Source organism: Loxodonta africana, chromosome 9 (assembly GCF_030014295.1).
Source record: "Loxodonta africana isolate mLoxAfr1 chromosome 9, mLoxAfr1.hap2, whole genome shotgun sequence".
NCBI lineage: Eukaryota > Metazoa > Chordata > Mammalia > Proboscidea > Elephantidae > Loxodonta > Loxodonta africana.
Window position 1 is genome coordinate 50,496,266 of NC_087350.1, and position 13,957 is coordinate 50,510,222.

A 13,957-nucleotide genomic window follows, 5' to 3' on the forward strand; every position below is an offset into this window, starting at 1 on the left:
TACATGGAGTTCCCTTATTTGACAATATATCACAAATTACTTATCCATTTTACTGATAATGGGTATTTGGATTGTTTCTAGTTTTTTATTATTACAAATGATGCCACTGTGAAATTCTTATATCAGTTTACTGGTGCACGTGTGTAAGATTTTCTCTGGGAAATATACCCAGTAGTGGAATTGCCAGGTTAGAGGATATAGGCATGTAAGTGGTTGTATCAATTTACATTCCGATCAGCAGCGTGTAAGAGTTGCTGTTGCTCTAATCCTTGTCTACATTTGTTGCAGTCATATATTCAGTTTTATGTGAATCTTGTAGGTGTAAAGTAGTAGCTCATTGTGGTTCTAATTTTCATTTCCCTGATTACCGTTCAGGTTGAGCAGCTTTTCATATGTGTTATCCTGTGTTCCTCTTCTTTGAACAGTGTATGCAAGTATTTTGTCTCTTTTGCTGTTGAGTTTGTTTCATTCTGTGTATTCATGTATCTATATAACATTGCTCATTGAGGTTTACAAATGTTGACCGTTATATTTTCACTTCCATAAGTAAAGCTTGGTTCGTTTTCAAATATATTTGAACATTTATAGAAGTCTTTTGTAACTTAGTTTCAAAGCATTGTTATTTTTTCATCATTATGATAATTTTAATATGTGAAATAATGATACAGTAGGTACCCATATACTCACCATGTAGATAGTGCAGTTAACATTTTGGTATATTTGCTTTCTCACATATTTGTCCATCTGTCCATCCCTCTTCCCATCTATCATTGTATCTTATTTTTATTCATTTTGAAGTAAATTGTGAACATCAATAGATTTTACCCTTAAATACTTCAGCATGCCTGTAAATAACTAAATTACGTAAAAATTTACTTTTTTATGTAAAGTTTACATACAATGAAATGCACAAAACTAAATACCATTAGATGAGTTTTTGACAAATACATACACCTGTGTTACCCAAGCCCCTACCAAGATGTAGAACACATTATCACTCCAGAAAGGTCTCAGTCAGTCCCAACCCACCCCAGAGGCAAACACTGATTATTTTCACTAAAGTTTCACTTAGTCAAGAACGTGAATCATATAGTATACATCTTTTGTGTAAGCCTTCTTTGAGCATAACGTTCTTAAGATTCATCCATGTTGTTACATGTATCAGTAGCTGATTCCTTTTTATTACTGAGTAGTATTCCGTTGTTAGAATATACAATGTTTATTTAATCATTTTCCTGTTGATGAACACCAGGTCAGTTTCCAAAGTGACTATTAACATTCTTGTTCAAGTCTTTGCATAGACATTTCTTCTGGATTTTCTCATTTATAGCATAGGTGTGTGCTTAGTTTTATAAAAAATTGCCAAACCTTTTCTTATAGTGGTTGTAACATTTTACACGCCCACCAACAGTATACAGAAGTACCTGTTGTTCTGCATCTTTGCAGACATTTGGTATTGTCAGTCTTTGCCATTCTGGTAGGTGTCTAGTGGTATCTCATTATGGTTCAATTTGTGTTTTGTTGGTGGATAATGGTACTGAACATCCTTTCATGTGTTTCTTAGGTATTCATATAATTTACTTCGTGAATTATCTGTTGAAATCTTTTCCCATTTCTTTAATTGGGTTGTTTGTCTTTTTATTCCTGAGTGTTATTATTTTTAAGAATTTTTTTTGTGTGTGTATTCTATATGAGAAATCTTTGTCTATTCTAAGCCATAAAGATTTTCTCCTATATTTTCTTCTAGAAGTTTTATAGTTCTAGCTTTTACATTTAGGCCTGTGATACATTTTCAGTTAGTTTTCATTTAGGATGTAAGGAAAAGGTTAAAGTTTTGTTTTGTTTTTTTTTCCTTTTTATGAATATGCGGTTGTTCTAGTATCATTTGTTGAAAAGATAATTCTTTTCCTGCTGAATTACATTGGCACCTTTGTCAAAAGTCAGTCAACCATATGTATGTAGAGATATTTCTGGACACTCAATTCTGTTCTGTTGATGTTTGAATTTTATCTTCCTCTGATACAATACATCCTTGATTATTCTAGCTATATAATAAGTCTTAAAATCAAGTAGTATGAGTCCTCCAAAAATTTTTTTCAGTGTTTTGGTTGTACTAGGTCCTTTGGATTTCTACATGAGTTTTAAAATCAGCTTCCCGATTTCTACAAAAAAGTTCTGCTAGGATTTTGATTGGGATTACATTGAACCTGAAAGGAACTCTGGTGGTGCAATGGTTAAGTGCTTGATTGCTAACAAAAGATTGGCAGTTTGAACCCACCCACCCAGTGGCTTTGGGGGAAAAAGACCTGATAATCTGCTTCTGTAAGGACTACAGCCAAGAAACCACTGTGGGGAGGTTCTGCACTGTCACATGTGGTCGTGATCAGTCAGAGTTGAATAAACAGCTACAACGAGGACATCGAATCTATGTAATTAATTTGTGGAGAATTACCAGTATATACATCGAATCTATGTAATTAATTTGTGGAGAATTACCAGTATAATAGTAGAGCCTTTCAATCAATAATATGACATTATATCATATCGCAAAGGATTATCCATTATCCTTTTAATCCCTGTAGGCTATCTAGTGATCTTAACGCTTCATATTTATAATTTGTTTCCTTTCTCTTTTTTCTTTTGCAGTCTAGCTAAAGGTTTATCAATTTTCCCAATCTTTTCAAAGAACCAGCTTTTAATTTCATCGATTTTGCACTACCATTTGTTTCTTGCGTTTCATTTCCAGTCATACCTTTATTGTTATTTTTTTATTTGCTATGATTTTTTTTTTAAGATTTTAATTTGCTCTTGTTAATCCAGTTTTTTTAAGCTTAGATCTGAAACCTTCCTTCTCTTCAAATATAAGCATTTACCCTTTACGCACTGCTTTAGCTGTATGATTTCAATACTTTTAAATTTAAGATGTGTTTTATATTTTTATGTGAATTATCTTGAGGAAGGTTCCATTTGTACTTCAAAAGAATATGCATTTCTGTTATAATTAGATGTAGTGATATGTAAATGTCAATTTGTTTAATTTGATCTTGAACTAATTTAAAAAGTGTTCTTTAAGTCTTCTGTATTCTTACTGATTTTCTGTTACCTTGTACGATACTTGAGAGGAGTGTCTAAATTGTAAACTGGTCCATTTCTCTTTTCAATTGTTTTTTCTTCCTGTATGTTAATCTGTGGTATTGGGTTCATACACATATAGGACTGTTATGTCTCCTTCTTAAAATGACCCAGGCATTGTTATGAAATATCTGTCTTTATCCTTGGCAATATTCCTTCGTCTGCAGTCTTAGTTTGCTTGATATAAATATAGTCATACCAGTTTTCTTCTGATTTGTCTTTGAATCGCAAATCTGTTGTCATTGTTTTGCTTTAACCTCATATCTTCATATTTAAAGTGGATTCTTTTCAGTATCATTAGTTTGGTCCTGCTTTTTTATCTAGTTTGACAGTAAAGTTTTACATTCAGTACTATTTTAATGTGGTTTAGTTTAAACCTATGAGTTGGAATCAACTCCATGGCACTGGGTTTGGGTGGGGTTTAAATCTACCATTTTGTTATTTGTTTTCTATTTTTCCTTTCTGACATTTGTACCTTTTTTCTTCCTTCCCGGCCTCATCTCCATTTCAGGTGAGATTTTGTTTTGCTTTTAGAATTTTATTTTAGCTCCAGTATTGGTTTATATATCTTTTATTTTACATTTTTATACTATTTCACATATAGGAATTTTAACAACAGTATACTTCCATTTTCTCCCTCCTATAATCTGTATCATTATTGTCACACATTTTACTTCTGCATATGATATTTACCATACAACTTTGTGATTATTATGGCATTAAACAGTCAATTATTTATCTATATATATATATAGATATATATATTTAATTTTAAATAAGTGAAAAAGGTATTTTGTATTTATCCATGTAGTTACCATTTCTGGCACTCTGTTTCTTCCTGTAGATTTAATTTACCATGTGGAATAAATTTTATTACTACAAAAGAATTTTGTTTCTAACATTTCTTGTAGAGTACGTTTGCTGGTGATCGGAAACAGTATTTCTTTCTCTCTCTCTCTCGTTTTAAATCTATGGCAATTTAGAAAAGTGTTGTTTAGTATTCAGATAATTAGGAATTTTCCAGATATCTTTCTCTTATTGATTTCTAATTTAATTCCTTTGTGGTCAAAGAATATACTTTGTGTGATTTGAATCTTTTTAAATGTATTGATACTTGTTTTATTCCAGAATGTTGTCTGTCTTGGTAAATGTCCTTAAAATGAATGTCTATGCTGCTGTTTGGTTGGGAGAAGTGTCATATGAATATATGTTAGATCAAGTTGATTTATAATGTTCAGGTTTTCTATATCCTTACTGATTTCTCTGTCCACTGGTTCTATTAATGATGGGAATGTATAATGTGTCTTCTCTTTTCCTCTGGTTGCTTTTAAGATTTTCTCTTTATATTGGTTTCCTGCAGTTTGATTATGATGTACCTTGATGTGGTTTTCTTCTGGATTTTTGTTTATCTTGCTTGGGGTTCATTGAGCATCTTGAATCTTTGGGTTATAGCTTTCAACCAATTTGGAATTTTTTCCAGCCATGATTTCTTCAGCTGCTTCCTTCCTTCCTACTCTGTTTCTACGATGTCAATTACATATATGTTAAACAATGTTGTCCCATAGATAAGAGCTGTACTCTTCATTTTTTATTTTTTAAGTCTTTTTTCTTTCTGTGTCTCAGTTTGGATAGTTTCTACTACTGTGTCTTCAGGGTCACTGAGTTTTTCTTCTCAAATGTATGGTTTACTATTAATCCTACCCAGTTAATTTTTTATTTCAGGTGTTGTATTTTTCATCTTTAGAAGTTCTGTTTGGTTCTTTTTTTAACATCTTCCATTTTTTTCATTATATTCATGTTTCCTTGAATTCTTGAACATATATGTAATAGCTAAAGACCTATGTGATAATCTTTTTTTTTTTGCTTGTTTTTTGTGAAGGAAACTTCTTTTTTTAATTGTGCTGTAAGTGAAAGTTTACAAATCAAGTCAGTCTCATACAAAATCTTATATACACCTTACCATATACTCCTAGTTGCTCTCCCCGCAATGAGACAGCACATTCCTTCTCTCCACGCTGTGTTTCCATGTCCATTGAGCCAGCTTCTGTCCCCCTCGGCCTTCACATCCTCCCCTCCAGACAGAAGCTGCCGAGATATTCTCATGTGTCTACTTGATCCAAGAAGCCTACTCCTCACCAGTATCATCTTCTGCCTTGTAGTCCAGTCTAATCCTTGTCCGAAAAGTTGGCTTCGAGAATGGTTCGTGTTTTGGGCTAAGAAAAGGTGTGGGGATCATGACCTTCAGGGTCCCTCTGGTCTCAGTCAAACCATTAAGTCTGGTCTTTTTATGAGAATTTGGGGTCTGCATCCCACTGCTCTCCTGCTCCTTCAGGGATTCTCTGTTGTGCTCCCTGTCATGGCAGTTCATCGGCTGTAGCTGGGCAGCATCTAGTTCTTCTGGTCTCAGGCTGATGGAGTCTTTGATTTGTGTAGCCCATTCTGACTCTTGGGCTCATACTTAACCTTTTGTCTTTGCAGATCTTCATTCTCCTTTGCTCTAGGTGAGTTGAGACCAATTGTTGCATCTTAGATGGCTGCATGCTAGCATTTAAGACCCCAGATGCCACTCTCCAAAATGGGATGCAGAATGTTTTCTTAATAGTTTTTATTATTCCAGTTGACCTAGATGTCCCCTGAAACCATGGTCCCCAAACCCCTGCCCCTGCTACTCTGGACTTCAAAGCGTTCGGTTTATTCAGGAGATTTCTTTGCTTTTGGTATAGTCCAGTTGTGCTGACCTCTCCTGTATTGTGTGTTGTCTTTCTCTTCACCTAAATTACTTCTCGTCTACTATCTACCTCTCCCTCCCTCTCTCCCTCCCCCCGTCTGGTAACTATCAAAGAAAACTTCTCTGTTTAAACTGTTCTTGAGTTCTTATAGTAGTGATCTCATACAATATTTGTCCTTTTGCAACTAATTTCAGTCAGCATGATGCCTTCCAGGTTCCTCCATGTTATGAAATGTTTCACAGATTCATTGTTGTTCTTTATCGATGCATAGTATTCCATTATGTGAATATACCATAATTTATTTATCTGTTCATCCGTTGATAGGCACCTTGGTTGCTTCCAGCTTTTTCCTATTGTAAAGTGCTGCAGTGAACATGGGTGTGCATATATCTGTTCATGTAAAGGCCGTTACTTCTCTAGGATATATTCCAAGGAGTGGGATTGCTGTTTCGTATGGTAGTTCTATTTCTAGATTTTAAGGAAGCACCAAATTGATTCCAAAGTGGTTGTACCATTTTACATTCCCACCAGCAGTGTATAAGTACTCCAGTCTCTCCACAATCTCTCCAACGTTTATTATTCTGTGTTTTTTGAATCAATGCCAGCCTTGTTGAAATGAGATGGAATCTCATAGTAGTTTTGATTTCCATTTCTCTAATGGCTAATGAATGTGAGCATTTCCTCATGTGTCTGTTAGCTACCTGAATGTCTTCTTTAATGAAGTACCTGTTCATATCTTTGCCCATTTTTTAACTGGGTTTTTTGTCTTTTTATAGTTGAGTTTTTACAGTATCATGTAGATTTTAGAGATCAGCTGCTGATCGGAGTTGTCATAGCTAAAAACTTTTTTCCAATCTGTAGGTAATCTTTTTACTCTTTTGGTGAAGTCTTTGGATGAGCATAGGTGTTGGACTTTTGGGAGCTCCCAGTTATCTAATTTCTCTTTTGCTGTTTTTGCAGTTCTAATAATGTTTTGTATACTGTTTATGCCATATATTAGGGCTTCTAGCATTGTTCCTATTTTTCGTCCATGAACTTTATTGTTTTAGATTTTATATTTAGGTCTTTGGTCCATTTTGAGTTGGTTTTCGTGCATGGTGTGAGGTATGGGTCTTGTTTCATTTCTTTGCAGATGGATATCCAGTTATGCCAATACCATTTGTTAAAGAGACTGTCTTTTCCCCTTTTAACAGACTTTGGGCCTTTGTCAAATATCAGTTGCTCATATGTGGATGGATTTATGTCTGGATTCTCAATTCAGTTCCATTGGTCTGTGTATCTGTTGTTGTACCACTACCAGGCTGTTTTGCCTACTGTGGCGGTATAATATGTTCTAAAGTCAGGTAGTGTGAGGCTTCCCACTTTGTTGTTCTTTTTCAGTAATGCTTTACTTATCCAGGGCCTCTTCCCCTTCCGTATGAAGTTGGTGATTTGTTTCTCCATCTCATTAAAAAATGTCAGTGGTATTTGGATTGGGATTGCATTGTATCTATAAATCACCTTGGGCCCAATGGGAATGGTTTCAGTCTATCTCTGTTTAGGGCGATGTTGGCTGTTGGCTTTGTATAAATGCCCTTTATATATAATGTTTAGGAATTTTCCTTCTATTCCTATTTTGCTGAGAGTTTTTGTCATGAATGGATGTTGGACTTTGTCAAATGCCTTTTCTGCATCAACTGATAGGATCATGTGGTTCTTATCTTTTGTTTTATTTATGTGATGGATTACACTGATTGTTGTTCTGGTGTCGAACCATCCCTGCATACCTGGTATGAATCCCTCTTGGTCACGGTGAGTTGTTTTTTTGATATGTCGAATTCTGTTGGCTAAAATTTTGTTTAGGATTTTTGCATCTAAGTTCATGAAGGATATTGGCCTGTAATTTTCTTTTTTTGTGGGGTCTTTACCTGGTTTTGGTATCAGGGTTATGCTGGCATCATAGAATGATTTTGGGAGTATTCCATCCTTTTCTATTCTCTGAAATACCTTTAGCAGTAGTGGTGTTAACTTGTCTCTGAAAGTTTGGTAGAATTCTCCAGTGAAGCTGTCAGGGCCAGGGCTTTTCTTTGTGGGGAATTTTTTGATTACTTTTTCAGTCTCTTCTTTTGTTATAGGTTTATTTAGTTGTTCTGTTTCTGTTTGTGTTAGTTAAGGTTAGGTAGTGTGTTTCTAGAGATTTGCCCATTTTCTTTAGGTTTTCAAATTTGTCAGAGTACAGCTTTTCATAGTACTCTGTTGTGATTCTTTTAATTTCAGTTGAGTCTGTTGTGATAGCGCCTATCTCATTTCTTATTCGGGTTATTTGCTTCGTCTGCTGTTTTTCTTTTGTCAGTCTGGCGAATGGTTTATTGATTTTCTTAACCTTTTCAAAGAACCAGCTTTTGGTCTTTGTTAACTCTTTCAATTGTTTTTATGTTTTCTACTTCATTTAATTCTGCTCTAATTTTTATTATTTGTTTTCCTCTGGTGCCTGAAGGTTTCTTTTGTTGCTTTCTTTCTATTTGTTCACGTTGTAGACATAATTCTTTGATTTTTGCCCTTTCTTCTTTTTGTATGTGTGCATTTATTGATATAAATTGACCTCTGAGGACTGCTTTCGCTGTGTCCCAGAGGTTCTGATAGGAAGTGTTTTCATCCTCATTGGATTCTATGAATTCTTTATTCCATCCTTGATATCTTCTATAACCCAGTCAGTTTTAAGCAGGGTATTGTTCAGTTTCCAAGTGTTTGATTTCTTTTCCCTGCTTTTTCTGACTTTCCGTGACCTCTGCTTTTATGGCCTTATGGTCAGAGAAGATGCTTTGTAATATTTCAATGTTTTGGATTCTGTTAAGGCTTGCTTTATGGCCTAATATGTGGTCTATTCTGGATAATGTTCCATGTGCACTGGAAAAGAGAGTATACTTGGCTTCTGTTGGGTGGAGTGTTCTGTATATGTCTATGAGGTCAAGTTAGTTAATTGTGGCATTTAGCTCTTCCGTGTCTTTATTGAGCTTCTTTCTGGATGTCCTGTCCTTCACTGAAAGTGGTGTGTTGAAGTCTTCTACTATTATTGTGGATCTGTCTGTCTCACTTTCCAATGTTGTTCGAGTTCATTTTATGTATCTTGAAGCCCTGTTGTTGGGTGCATAAATATTTAATATGGAAATATCCTCCTGGTTTATTGTCCCTTTAATCATTATATAGTGTCCTTCTTTATCCTTTGTGGTAGATTTAAGTTTGATGTCTGTTTTGTCAGAAATTAGTACAGCCATTCCTGCTCTTTTTTTGATTGTTGTTTGTTTGATGTATTTTTTTTCCATTCTTTGAATTTTAGCTTGTTTGTGTCTTTAAGTCTAAGGTGCATCTCTTGTAGGCAGCATATATCCGGATCGTGTTTATTAATCCATTCTCCAACTTTCTGTCTCTTTACTGGTGCATTTAGTCCATTTACATTCAGCGTAATTATAGATAGGTATGAGTTTAGTGCTGTCATTTTGATACCTTTTTTTTGTCTTTTGTTGACGGTTTCATTTTTCCACTTACTTTTTGGTGCTGAGAAGCTTTTCTTTGTAAATTGTGTGTTCCTCTTTTTCCTTGTGGTTGAATTTGTTTTTGCTGAGTCTTTATGTTTATCTTGTTTTTTATTTTGAAGTGTAGGATTGTTAGTCTTCTTTGTGGTTACCTTGATATTTACCCCTATTTTTCTAAGTTTAAACCTAACTTGTATCTCCTTAATCACCTTGATTTCCTCTCCATATGGAAGATCTGTGCCTACTTTATTTAGTCGCTCTTTATTGATTACTGTGATCTTTTACATAGTGATATCACTGATTCCCTATTTTGAGTTTTTTTTTTAAATCTTGATTTATATTTATGATTTCCTTGTCTGAGTTAATATCTAGTTGCTCTGTTTTGTGTTCTAGTGTTGGGTTGATATCTGATATAATTGACTTTCTATCCAGAGAATTCCATTTAGTATTTCTTGTAGTTTTGGTTTGGTTTTTGCAGATTCCCTAAGCTTCTGTTTATCTGTACATGTCTTAATTTCGAGTTCATATTTGAGAGACAGTTTTGCTGGATATATGATTCTTGACTGGCAGTTTTTCTTCTTCAATGCTTTGTATATATGTCATCCCATTGCCTTGTGGCCTGCATGGTTTCTGCCGAGTAGTCTGAATTTATTCTTATCGATTCTCCTTTGTAGGTGACTTTTAGCTTATCCCTGGCTGCTCTTAAAATTTATCCTTATCTTTGATTTTGGCAAGTTTGACGATAATATGTCTTAGTGACTTTCTTTTGGAATCTACCTGGTATGGGGTTTGATGAGCATCTTGGATAGATATCCTTTCATCTTTGACGATATCAGGGAAGTTTTCTGCCAACTAATCTTCAACAATTCTCTCTGTATTTTCTGTTACCCCTCCCTTTTCTGATACTCCAATCACTCTCAAGTTATTCTTCTTGATAGAGTCCCACGTGATTCTTAGGGTTTCTTCATTTTTTAAAACCCTTTTGTCTGATTTTTTTCAAATGTATTGGTGCCAAGTGATTTATCTTCAGTCTCACAAATTCAGCATTCTAGCTCCTCAATTCTGCTCCTCTTACTTTCTATTGAGTTGTCTAATTCTGTAATTTTATTGTTAATCTTGTAAATTTCTGAATGCTGTCTCTCTGTGGATTCTTGCAGTTTATTAAATATTTCATTATGTTCTTGCATAATCTTTTTAATTTCTTCAACTGTTTTATCTTTGTGTTCCTTGACTTTTTCTGTTTGTTGCCTGATGTCATTCCTGATGTCTTGAAGTGTTCTGTATATTAATCTTTTGTATTCAACATCTGGTAATTCCAGGAACACATCTTCATCCAGGAGAGTCCTTGATTCTCTGTTTTGGGAGTTTGTTGAAGCAATCATGGCCTGCTTCTTTATGTGACTTGATATTGACTGTTGTCTCCAAGGCATTTATAAGTTATTGTATTAATTTATTTTATGTTTGCTCACTGTGTCCTAGTTTCTTGCTTTAGTTTGTTTCGATATAGCTAAATAGATGACTGGAGTGAGCTAACTTGGTTATTGGAGCTTTTGAAGCACTAATGTCCTGTTACCAGATGGCTAGAGCTGTTACCAGGTATATGAGCCTATGAGTCCATTCACTATTCTTGTACTGATTCAGCTCAGGTGTCCTGATAGTTGGTCACCTAGTGTGTAGTGTAGGCTGTCACCTACTATCTTACCTCTAAGTGGTGATGGGTATATGCACTGGTTTCTGGTAGCAGCAGGGGGTCACAGTCTGAAGAAGGCAGGGGGCTGACAGCCTTCCCCCAAGTGTCAGTGAGGAAGGAACGTCTTTGTTCTTTAGAGCACTCTGGTGGGTAGGCTCTGCAGCTGTGCCTTAGGCACGCAATGCTTATACCCGTAAGGACTGGTAGGCACCACTGTACTTTTGTGGGTGGCTAGGTGGTGTGGATGGAGCCTCCAGTCCTCAGGTCCCTGCTGTGGGTAGGTGAAGGCCCTGTTTAATAGGCAGAGCGGTCTCAGACCTCCAAAACCTGCCTCTTCACTGCACAGCTGAAACAGTTAGTCAGACCTCAGACAGATTTGCCCTTGCAATATAATAGCCACCTGGATCTATGTAGGGGTGAGAGACAAAGTCTGTGGATCACTTTTGCTTGGACTGGAGCTGCTTTTGCTCCAAGATTCCAGATTAGGGGAGACTACAGAGTATTTTTCCCCCTGTTCGTTAATTTGTTTCTTCTCCCAAGTCAGGAGAATAGCAGCAAGTTCTATCTCAGGCCCAGGGAAATCAACTGTTAATGAAGCTCGCTGGGGCAGAGGGGGGAAGGATCAGAAAGATAGGAGAGAGTTCTTTCAAAAGAAGGAGCTACTAGATCCATGCACGTGATAAATTAGACAAAATCACTTGCGCTGAGAGCCCGTTTTATCTCAGGATCTAGAGGCATGTGTAGCCTGTGTGCAGCTGGCTGTGTCCCCGCCAAGATTGCCCCAGGGGGTTAGGGCTGCATCCCTTGCTTGCCTTCTTTTCCTGAAGCAGCTGTGTCCTAAACTCCACTGCTAGTCCCACAGCCATCACACCAGGGGGCCGGGGTGCCGGCTTCGGTTGCCTTCTTTCGCTGCCGCTTCCTAAACACCGCAGCCTGCCCCGTTGTAGACACACCACGGGGTCAGGGGTGCGCCACTCTGCTTGCCTCCTTTGGTTGAAGCTGTCGTGTCTCGGAACTACCATCAGCCCTGCTGCAGTCATGCCAAAAGAACGGCGCCAAGGAATCAGAGCTGAGGCGCTGCGCGGGCTTGGCTACTCGTTACTGCTTCTGCACCATCCCTCCCTCCCCCATCACTCAGACCAATTCCTTAATTTTGCCTTTGATGCTCAGGGTTTCTAGCTTGTCTGACATATAATCAATTCACTTGTTTTTTCGGGTCTTTGTTTTAAGAGGGATCAGATGAAGCTTCTGGCTAGTTTGCCATCTTGGCCCTGCACCCTATGTGATAATCTTATCTTCATCATTTCTAGGTATGTTTCTATTGTTTTTATGTGTCTCCTACTCCTGGTTCTTTGTATGTCTAGAAATTTTCTGTTGGATTGTAGGCATTATGAAATATGTGATGTTGAGTTCTAGATTTTTTCTCCCTTTAAAGAGTGTCTATATTCAACATTTTACTGGAAGACCTAGCCAGTGCAGTAAAGGCTCTAAGTTATTTACAAATCTCTTTGATCTTTTCATGGCTTGTTTTTAAGCTTTTTAGGGGTGGATTTACAGTAGCCTGAGGTAGGCTTATTTAGGCCTTATACTAAGGCTTGACTCTTCTAAAGTCTCTTGTATGTCCTCCGTTTCAACAAATGTTCTTCATTCTGGGAGATGTTTGATTTGTGTGAGCTGAAATGTTTATTCAGCTTATAGATTCCCAATAGTTTTGTTTATTATTAAAGTTATTGCTTTGTTTTCTATTTTAGGGTTTTTGAGCATTTCCTTTTTGTCCATTATATAATTTTGTATCATGAAACTTTGGTCTTTCTAATGTATAATGAGTGAGGCCTATTGGCCAAAGGGACATAGAAGTAACATTTTAATATATGAACTCTTGTGTGAAATGCATAGAGAACTAGTCACGTGTTTCTTCAGAGAATTTTAAATGTGCCACAATTAAAGAGTGTAGAAATTACCAAATGGAGCAGGACTTTTCAAATGAGACTTACCTGATTCATAAAATGGTTCATTCTTTTGTTTTCATGTTATTACAAAAGAGCTTTCTTTCTTCAATTTTTCCTTTCCTACCTTTTTTTCCTGATTTTTTTAGTATCCCTCTCAACTCTTTTTCACTCTCTGCTAATATCCTTAAAATCTTGTCTATTTTTATAGCTTCAGTTTTTATCTCTATGCAGATTATTTTGATGTTTACATATAGTGCTCAAACCTATCTATCTGAGCTACAACTCTGACTTTTTAAATATTAATCGAAGGGCATTTCTATTACTCTATTACCTCAACTAAAATACACCTAAAACCTGAAACTTTATCCTGCCCCCAAATTAACTGCTCCTTAACTTCTTTTTTTCTCCTAGTAGTTCCCAGCATTTCTGTCAGCCATGCATTCCTGAAATCTTACAATCATCTTTGATACCTCCATTTTCTGTAATTAATTGTCAAACCAAAACCCAAACCCACTGCCGTCAAGTTGATTCCAACTCATCACGACCCTATAGGACACAGTAGAACTGCCCATATTGTTTCCAAGGCTGTAAATCTTCATGGAAGCAAACTGCCACATCTTTCTCCAGCAGAGTGACTGGTGGGTTCGAATTGCTAACCTTTCAGTTAGCAGCTGAGCATTGTAACCATTGTGTCACCAGGGCTCCCTAATTAATTGCTAATGCCCATTAATTTGATCTCTTTGGTGCTTCTTATGTGTTTTCCCTCATTTTAATTTCCCCTGTAGCAAATCAGTTTTAAATCCTTGCAGCATTTATTTAAGAAGTATTTGTTAAAATTCTGTATGTGCTAGGATTTTTTTTTTTCCTCAGCAGGCAGGAGTTATATGGTTTCCACACAATATAGCATAGTGTGCCTAGCAATAATAAGCCTCAAGAAATATTTAT

General features: G+C 36.2%; 1 protein-coding gene across 2 annotated transcripts in view; it reads left to right on the top strand.

Moving 5' to 3' along the window:
- SCAI (suppressor of cancer cell invasion) overlaps positions 1–13,957 on the top strand; it is a 187,550-nt gene that overhangs the window by 163,482 nt on the left and 10,111 nt on the right. The window lies entirely within an intron of this gene.